Source organism: Dama dama, chromosome 13 (genome assembly GCF_033118175.1).
Source record: "Dama dama isolate Ldn47 chromosome 13, ASM3311817v1, whole genome shotgun sequence".
In the NCBI taxonomy this organism is placed as follows: domain Eukaryota; kingdom Metazoa; phylum Chordata; class Mammalia; order Artiodactyla; family Cervidae; genus Dama; species Dama dama.
Genome location: NC_083693.1, coordinates 57,568,097 through 57,577,978, shown reverse-complemented (window position 1 = coordinate 57,577,978; position 9,882 = coordinate 57,568,097). Strand labels below are relative to the sequence as shown.

General features: G+C 40.6%; 1 pseudogene; it reads left to right on the top strand.

Annotated features, from left to right (window-relative positions):
* Positions 1 to 802: 802 nt before the first annotated feature.
* Positions 803 to 4,976, top strand: LOC133068039 (ornithine decarboxylase-like; annotated as a pseudogene).
* The last annotated feature ends 4,906 nt before the right edge of the window (positions 4,977 to 9,882 follow it).

Genomic DNA, 9,882 nt, shown 5'->3' with positions numbered 1-9,882 from the left:
AAAGATTTCATTGAATGAAAAATGTATTATTAGAGTTTGTTTGCATTTTGGTGATCCAAAAGAAGTGTCCCTGATGTTGGCTTCCAGGATGAAGCAAGAACAAATCACCACATCGCACCAGCCATAAGGCATATAGGAACAAAAGGAAAATAATCTGGAAGAGAAAGCTTCTCTAAAGCTGAGGAAGGACCAGGGTGGGAGAAAGGGGTTTGGGGGGAGGGGTCCCAAAATAGCATTGCTTCTGATCAAGGAACTCACTTCATAGCAAATGATATCTGAAAATGAACCCACGCTCATGTAATTCACTGGCCTTGTTGTGTTACCCACCATCCTGAAGCAATTGAGTTGGCAGAATGGCCTTTTGAAGACTCTGTTAGAGTGTCACCTAGATGGTGATACCTTTCAGGACTGGGGCAAGATTCTCCAGGAGGATGTACATGTCCTGAATCAGTGTCTGACACATAGTACTGTTTCTTCTATAGCCAGGATTCACAGGGCCAGGAATCAAGAGGTCAGAATGGGAGTGGCACACTTCACTACTATCCCAAGTGACCCACTAGCAAAACTGTTGCTTGCTATCTCCTAGACCTCATGTTCTGCTGATCTAGATGTCACTTCCAAAGGGAGGAATGCATCTACCAGGAAACACAACAATAATTCCACTGAAGTAGAAGTTAAGACAGTCACCTGGCCACATTGGGTTCCTTCTGCCTCTGAATCAACAGGCAAGAAAAGGGAGTTACAGTTCCAGCTAGGCTGACTGGGCCTGACAACCAAGAAGGAATGGGACGACTACTCTAAAATGGAGGTAAGGAAAAGTATGTCTCAAATACAGGAGATCCCTTACGACATCTCTTAGTGTAACAGTGACCTGGGATTAAACTCAGTAAGAACCAACAACAATCCAAGCAGTACTACTAGTGGCCTGGACCTTCAGGAGAGTAGCTTTGAGTCACCCCACCAGGCAAAGAGGGCTTCCCAGGTGACACTAGTGGTAAAGAACCTGCCTGCCGATTCAGGAAAGAAAAGACACAGTTTCATCTCTGGGTTGGGAAGATCCTCTGGAGGAGAGCATGGCAACCCACTGCAGTAATCTTGCCTGGAGAATCCCCACGGACAGAGGACCCTGGAGGACTACAGTCCATGGGGTCACAAAGGGTCAGACATGACTGAGGGACTAAGACTATGACCATGTGACTAGTTACAGAAATGAAAACTATAATTGTCATGAGTGTGTCTGCCTTATTCTGTTATCAGTATGATTGTGTATTACATAAATACTTTGCGTGTCTCCCCTCTTTTATCCCCTTATCATGTAACTTAAAATATATTGACCTTATACTGTACTATTCAAGTGCCATCACTTTGCATCTTCGTGTCTTAAGTTATGAAATATCAAGGACAAAAGTAAATATCACCCAAGGACTTTGCATCCTCTTCTGGAGAAACAGTGAGTTTTAAGTTGTATTTAGGATAGCTATAGTATGTTAGACAGAAGTATGACCCTGTTATTGTCTTTATTTGGAGATGAAGTACAGTTTAAGGAGATGTGTATGAATGTCAAGTTGATAAGGGGTGAACTCGTGATGCTCAATTTTATGTGTCAGCTTGACCATGGTGCCCAGATATTTGATCAAATATTATTCTGGATGTTTCTGTGAGGGTGGTTTTTGGATGAGGTGAACATTTAAATTTATTAACTTTGAATAAAGTATTAATAGATTGCCCTCTATAATGACAGTGGCCCTCAGCTAGATGCTGTAATAGGACAGAAAATGACCTCTCCCAAGCAAGAATGAATTCTGTCAGCAGACTGCCTTTGAACTTGAATGGTCACTCTTCCCTGAGCCTCCAACATGCCAGTCTGACCCCCTTAAGATTTTGAACTTGGCAATGTCCACCTTCACATGAGTCAATTCCTTAAGGTAAATTAATCAATCCATCTCTATCTCTCCCTGTAGACCTATGACAGAAGAGAGAGAGAAAGAATATATACACATCCCACCCATATAAATACACACACACACATATCATATTGGCACTGCTTCTCTGGAGAACTCTAATACAGATGCCTTCAAGCTCTACACACACGGTGATATAGACATTCTGTATTAGGATTACATATTAGGCATATGATTAGGCATACATATTAGGATTAACAAAATTGGCAGTTTAAAAGAACATGCACTTTTTCTGTTTCTGTGAGAAAAGGTCTGGGTGTGTCTCACATGTGTCCTCTGCATAGAGTCTCATCAGTTGCAATCAAGGTGTTGACAGGTATAATGGTGTCATCTCAGGCTAAACCGATGAAGGATCCATTTTTGCAGAATCCAGTATTTTGTGACTATAGGGTTGAAGGTTTCAATCTTGCTGGCTGTTGTTAACTTGTACAAGTTGATCAATTACTTAACTATATAGAGCCTATAAAAACTACAGAAGTTTCAGAAACAAATTCAGTATTTTTTGACTAATGGGTAGTTTCTGTCTTCCTTCACTCTAAAAAGTCATAAACTAATTTGGTTCCAAAACATCATTCAACCAAATATCTCCAAATTCATTTTAAGATTAGGAAGACTCAAGTGTTAAAGCAGCATAAAATTTGACAAACTAGTTCTACCATCCCCCAGTGGTAAAATACCAAAATGATTTTCATAGTCTCGTAAGTTATGGAAATGGAAGGAACAGTAAATTGGTATGAATGGGAGGCAAGAAGAAAAGGAAATGCTGTGGTCAGACTTTAAAATTATTTAGTGTGCCTCAAAATATTTCCCCACTCTATATTTTAGCTAAATTGAACAATTTAACCATCAGGTTTTAGGGGGGATCTTTTCTAATTATACTTTTAATTCAAGAAGTTAATAATACTGTCTATTTTGTTTTTCATCAAAATGTAATATATGCTTTTGTCAGCCTCCTCAGCCTCCGCCACCTCCACCCCTCTGCCAGCGCTCCAGTGCCCCCTCGCCAGTAGTCCTCTGCAGGAGGGCGCGAGGCGGCGGGCGGCCGGTGGTCCTGCGTGCTAAGCTGCAGAATATCCTCTGGATGGAGTCTGCCCGCCACGCCCCTGCGCTCTGAGGTGGAGAGCAGTTTGTGTGTTTATCGAACGTTTCCACTGCTGCACGGAGGGCACACGCATCTTCAGTGGGACTTGAAATTCCTGGAGAATTGCCTTTGTGACAAGTTGACATCATCTTTTTAAATTCCACCTCTAAGGTTTCCATATTTGTTTATACCGTGAGAGTCTCTTGGACTGCAAGGAGATCCAACCAGTCCATCCTAAAGGAGATCAGTCCTGAGTGTTCATTGGAAGGACTGATGTTGAAGCCAAAACTCCAATACCTTAGCCAAGAGCTGACTCATTTGAAAAGAACCTGATGTTGGGAAAGATTGAAGGCAGAAGAAGGGGAGGGCAGAGGATGATGGTTGGATGGCATCACTGACTCAATGGACATGAGTTTGGGTAAACTCCAGGAGTTGGTGATGGACAGGGCAGCCTGGCGGCCTGCCATCCATGGAATCTCAAAGAGTCAGACATGACTGAGCAACTGAACTGACTGACTGACTGACTGACTGACCCTATTTGCAGTTTGTTGTGTTTCAAAAAGACATCAAGAAACCAGTAACAGCTTTAGTAATGAAGAGTTTGACTGCCATTTCTTGAATGAAGGCTTTACTGCCAAGGACATTCTGGACCAAAAAATTAATGAAATTTCTGATGATGATGATAAGCATGCCTTCTATGTTGCGGACCTGGGAGACATTCTAAAGAAACATCTGAGATGGTTTTAAACCCCTTCCTTGGGTCACCCCCATTTTTGCAGTCAAATACAATGATAGTAGAACCATAGTGAAGATGCCAGCTGCCATTGGGACAGGATTTGACTGTGCCAGCAAGAATGAAATACAATTGGTGCTATCTTGGGGTGCCTCCAGAGAGGATTACCTATGCAAATCCATGTAAACAAGTGTCTCAGATTAAGTACACTGTCAATAACGGGGTACAGATGATGACTTTTGATAGTGAAGTCAAGTTGATGAAAGTTGCCAGGGCACATCCAAAGGCCAAGTTGGTTTTGCGGATTGCCACTGATGATTCCAAAGCAGTCTGTCACCTCAGTGTCAAATTTGGTGCCACAGGCTTCTTTTGGAATGGGTAATAGAGCTAGATATTGATGTCATTGGTGTCAGCTTCCATGTGGGAAGTGGCTGTACTGATCCTGAAACCTTCGTGCAGGTGATCTCTGATGCCTGCTGTGTCTTTGACATAGGAGCTAAGGTTGGTTTCAACATGTATCTGCTTGATATTGGTGGTGGCTTTCCTGATTCTGAGGATGTAAAGCTTAAATTTGGAGATCACCAGTGTAATCAACCCAGCATTGGACAAGTATTTTCCATCAGACTCTGGAGTGAGAATCATACGTGAGCTGGGCAGATACTATGTTGCATCAGCTTTCACACTCGCAGTTAATATCATTGCCAAAAAACTCATATTAAAGGAACAGACAGCCTCTGATGATGAAGAGGAGTCAAGTGAACAAACAGTTATGTATTACATGAACGATGGAGTATATGGGTCATTTAACTGCATTTTTTAGGATCACACACACACACTCTCCTGCAGAAGAGATCCAAACCAGACGAGAAGTATTATTCATCCAGCATCTGGGGACCAATCTGTGATGGCCTGGACCACATTGTTGAGCACTATAACCTGCATGTGGGCAGTTGGATGCTCTTTGAGAACATGGGTGCTTACACTGTTGCTGCGGCTTCTATCTTCAATGGATTCCAGAGACCCACCATCTACTGTGTGATGCCAGGGCCAACATGGCAACTGATGAAGCAGATCCAAAACCAGGACTCCTCACCCAGAGTGGAGGAGCGGGATGTCAGCCCCCTGCACCCTGTCCTGGGCCTGGGAGAGCAGCATGAAGCAGCATTCGGCAGACTGCGCTCCCACTCACATTAATGTGTAGTTACCACTCCTGTAGCTGTTAACTGTGAGTTTAGCTTGATTTAAAGGTTTTGGGGGGACCATTTAACTTAATTGGGGAAAATCTCGTGGACAGAGGAGCCTAGTGGGCTGCAGTCCATGGGGTCGCAGAGTCGGGCACGACTGAGCAACTAGCACTTACTTAACTTAATTACTGCTAGTTTTGAGATGTATATGAGTAGGGTTGGCACAGGTGCACCAATGTGGAAGACTGGGAGATGGGGTCACACTTATTTGTGTTCCTGTGGAAACTGTTAGGTAGTTAGAATAGGAAAAAGAGTCCAGAATGGCCGTGGCTAAAAGACTAAGGGAAAAGCCTGTGAAAATAGAACAAAGGAAGGTCCAAGGATCAGAGTGAAGACCTCAGGTAAAACAAACAGCCCTCCTGGCTAGCCTAATTTACATAGGGTAGGCTCAAGGGGAGGAGAAAAAGCATATTAAAAAGAGGAGCCAAAATTGAGCTGGGGGTTTCTCTTTTTGCGTCTTTTGGGTTGGCCCACCTTCACGCCTCGAGGATGAATTTTCCTTTGCTTGCCAAATAAAACTGAGCTGTAACCTGGAGCTGTAACACTGGTCCTTCCATGGCTTCAAATTTTTGCTGCAGCGAGACAGAACTGAGGAAATTACACACTCCTCCAACAAAACTATTTGAATATTTGTTTTATATGGATTTTTATTCACTTTTCAAACATGCTACTAAAGGCTTCAACTGATGAGCAAGTGTTTGTGGCTGTGTATCGGCAGGATGGGCCAGAAGCTTAGTGTTGCAACTGGTTTTAACAAAAAGGAATAAAGTATCCTCACATTAAAAAAAAAAAAAAGTAATGTTATGTGTGATAAAAGACATCCTCAAAACCAGTATTAAACAACTTAGCAACCATGTAATGTGGTGGTGGTGATGGTGTTTAGGCTCTGAGTCATGCCCAACTCTTTTGTGACCCCATGGACTGTAGCTCACCAAGCTCCTCTGTGGGATTTCCAGGCAAGAATACTGGAGTGGGTGGCCATTTCCTTCTCTACCCAGGGGATTAAAGTCATGTCTCCTGCATTGACAGGTGGCTTCTTTTTTTTACCACTGAGCCACCAACCATGTAACTACTAATTAATATTCAAAAAGTCTTCACGTTTCAGTAGAAATACCAAATTTAGTTCATATCTGACATTGTGCTTAATCTCCCACCATGGATACCATTGAAACATTTGGAAAGGTGACTAAATTTACATTATCTGTAACTAATTTAAAATTTGGGCTTCCCTGATAGCTCAGTCGGTAATTTATCTTTATGCTATCCTCCAAATTATTAGGCTTGATCATTTAATTCAAACTGGGAAAAAGCTGTAAAACCAAATCTATAACCAGATCTTGATATAAGACCTGTAATACATTCCTAAGCAGAAACATTTATTAAAAATCACAGCTAAAGATTAGATAAGCTTATGGAAAAAATCTGAAGAAAAATTATAAGGATCTGAAAAAGATGATAAAGTAACATTTGCCTAAAAAATAAATTGGTTTGTAATCCTATTTAATGGTTTCCAAAAAACTTTAAGAGTAATATTTTTCCCCTTCATTTAATTCACAATCTTGTTCATTCAAACTTTCAAATTTACATGTTGCCAGGTTCAAATGCAAATGTCTCATCAGCTGTCAGCTTAAAAAGAAAAGATTTTATAAATTCAAAGTGCGATTATTTGGCTGCTTCTGGAAACTTAAGCTTTATTCTTTCAGTCTCAAATATATTAAAAATAGATAATACACACATAAAAAGATCAAGCTGAGGCTATTTTGACCAAAGTAATGAATAAAACCTAAAGCTAAATCAAGAATATTTCTAAAAGAATTTACTCTCTTATTTCACATTATCCTCTTTTAATCTGCTACTAACATTGAAATGGCATATAAAAGTAATTCGCTGGAGTCAAAGTATAATATTTTTGAATGACAAAATAGGGCAGCTATAATACAATAATAGCCCCTAGAAGTCGGGCGGTAACCCATATCAGTATATTCTTTGGCTCATATAGATGACAGAGAAAGTTAACTATTCTAAAGGAATATAAGAAAAAATATATTATATCTGAAATTTTCAGTTTTAAAAAGAGAATTAAAAGTCAACATTAAAAATACCTCAAATTACTCAAATTTATACAGAAAGTCATTTTAAATTTAGCAACTGCCTTAAATTATTAAATATTTAAAGAAACAGCTAGTTATATAAAATTAAGAAGTCTAAAATACCTTAAAAATTAGAAATCACCTGGAAATTTTCAGTATATATTTTTGTCAAGTGAAATTCCAAAAAAGTGATTCATGGGGCAATTTCTACCACACCATCCTCTCCCTCCTTTCCTCCCCAGCACTCTGTAATCATATTAACCAAATAAAGTTAGAGGGGATCATTTGGCAAACTCCACACTGAATAAGCTGAACCTCTCAGTATCTTTTCATTGTTTTCCTCATTTTTAATTACATAAAAATTTCAAAGGGTTTCAGTGATTTTAATCAGTGGACATTAGTAACTGAACTTATGAACATTAGCATAAATTTGAGTTGCAAACTGGGTTATTGTTTTTCAATTCAGTTCACTAAATAGTTAATAAAGACCTGCAATGCATAAATCATTATTCACCAATGTGGGAAGTAAAATGATAAATTCTTTGCCTGGCAGTCAGCCTAAAGGTATTTACACCTTCAGTTCAGTTCATTTTAGTCTCTCAGTCCTGTCTGACTTTTTGCAACCCCATGGACTGCAGCACGCCAGGCCTCCCGGTCCATCACCAACTCCAAGAGACTACTCAACTCCTGTCCACTGAGTCAGTGATGCTATCATTCCATCTCATCCTCTGCTGTCCCCTTCTCCTCCCAACTTCAATCTTTCCCAGCATCAAGGTCTTTTCAAATGAGTCAGTTCTTTGCATCAGGTGGCCAAAGTATTGGAGTTTCAGCTTCAGCATCAGTCCTTCTAATGAAGATTCAGAACTGATTTCCTTTAGGACGGACTGGTTGGATCTCCTTGCAGTCCAAGGAACTCTCAAGAGTCTTCTCCAACATTGCAGTTCAAAAGCATCAATTCTTCAGCCCTCAACTTTCTTCATAGTCCAACTCTCACATCCATATATGACTAATGGAAAAACCGCAGCTTTGACCAGACGGACCTTTGTTGGCAAAGTAATGTCTCTGCTTTTTAATATGCTGTCTACGTGGGTCATAATATTCCTTCCAAGGAGCAAGCGTCTTTTAATTTCATGGCTACAGTCACCATCTGCAGCGATCTTGGAGCCCCCCCCCCCAAAAAATCTGTCACTGTTTTTACTATTTCCCAATCTATTGCCATGAAGTGATGGAACCAGATGCCATGATCTTAGTTTTCTGAATGTCAAGTTTTAAGCCAGTTTTTGCACTCTCCTCTTTCACACTCATCAACAGGCTCTTTAATTCTTCTTCACTTTCTGCCATAAGTGTGCTGTCATCTGCATATCTGAGGTTATTGATGTTTCTCCTGGTAATCTTGATTCCAACTTGTGCTTCATCCAGCCCAGCGTTTCTCATGATGTACTCTGCTGTAAGTTAAATAAGCAGGGTGACAATATATAGCCTTGACGTACTCCTTCCCCTATTTGGAACTAGCCTGTTGTTCCATGTACATTTCTAACTGTTGCTTCTTGACTTGCATACAGATTTCTCAAGAGGAGGTCAGGTGATCTGGTATTCCCATCTCTTGAAGAATTTTCCACAGTTTGTTGTGGTCCACACAGTCAAAGGCTTTGGCATGGTCAATAAAGCAGAAGGAGATGTTTTTCTGGAACTCTCTTGCTTTTTCAATGATCCAACGGATGTTGGCAATTGCATCTCTGGTTCCTCTGCCTTTTCTAAAACCAGCTTGAACATCTGGAAGTTCACAGTTCACGTATTGCTGAAGCCTGGCTTGGAGAATTTTGAGCATTACTTTGCTAGCATGTGAGATGAATGCAATTGTGCAGTAGTTTGAGCATTCTTTGGCATTGCCTTTCTTAGGGATTGGAATGAAAACTGACCTTTTCCAGTCCTGTGGCCACTGCTGAGTTTTCCAAATTTCCTGGCACATTGAGTGCAGCACTTTCACAGCATTATCTTTTAGGATTTGATATAACTCAACAGGAATACATCACCTCCACTAGTTTTGTTCATAATGATGCTTCCTAAGGCCCACTTGACTTCACATTCCAAGGTGTCTGGCTCTAGGTGAGTGATCACACCATCATGATTATCTGGGTCATGAAGATCTTTTTTGTACAGTTCTGTGCATTCTTGCCACCTCTTCTTAATATCTTCTGCTTCTGTTAGGTCCATACCATTTCTCTCCTTTATTGTGCCCATCTATGCATGAAAATTCCCTTGGCATCTCTGATTTTCTTGAAGAGATCTCTAGTCTTTCCCATTCTATTGTTCTCCCCTATTTCTTTGCACTGATCACTGGGGAAGGTTTTCTCATCTCTCCTTGATATTCTTTGGAACTCTGCATTCAAATGGGTGTATCTTTCCTTTTCTTCTTTGACTTTTGCTTCTCTTCTTTTCATAGCTATTTGTAAGGCCTCCTCAGACAACCATTTTGCCTTTTTGCATTTTTTTTTCTTGAGGATGCTCTTGCTCCCTGTCTCCTGTATAATGTCATGAACATCTGTCCATATTTCATCAGGCACTCTGGTGATGTCCATGTGTAGACTCCTCTCTTGTGTTATTGCAAGAGGGTGTTTGCTGTGACCAGTGCATTCTCTTGGCTAATAGAGTTGGCAAAACTCTATTAGCATTTGCCCTGCCTCATTTTGTACTCCAAGGCCAAATTTGTCTGTTACACCAGGTATTTCTTGATGCCCTACTTTTGCATTCCAGTCCCCTTTAATGATGGAGA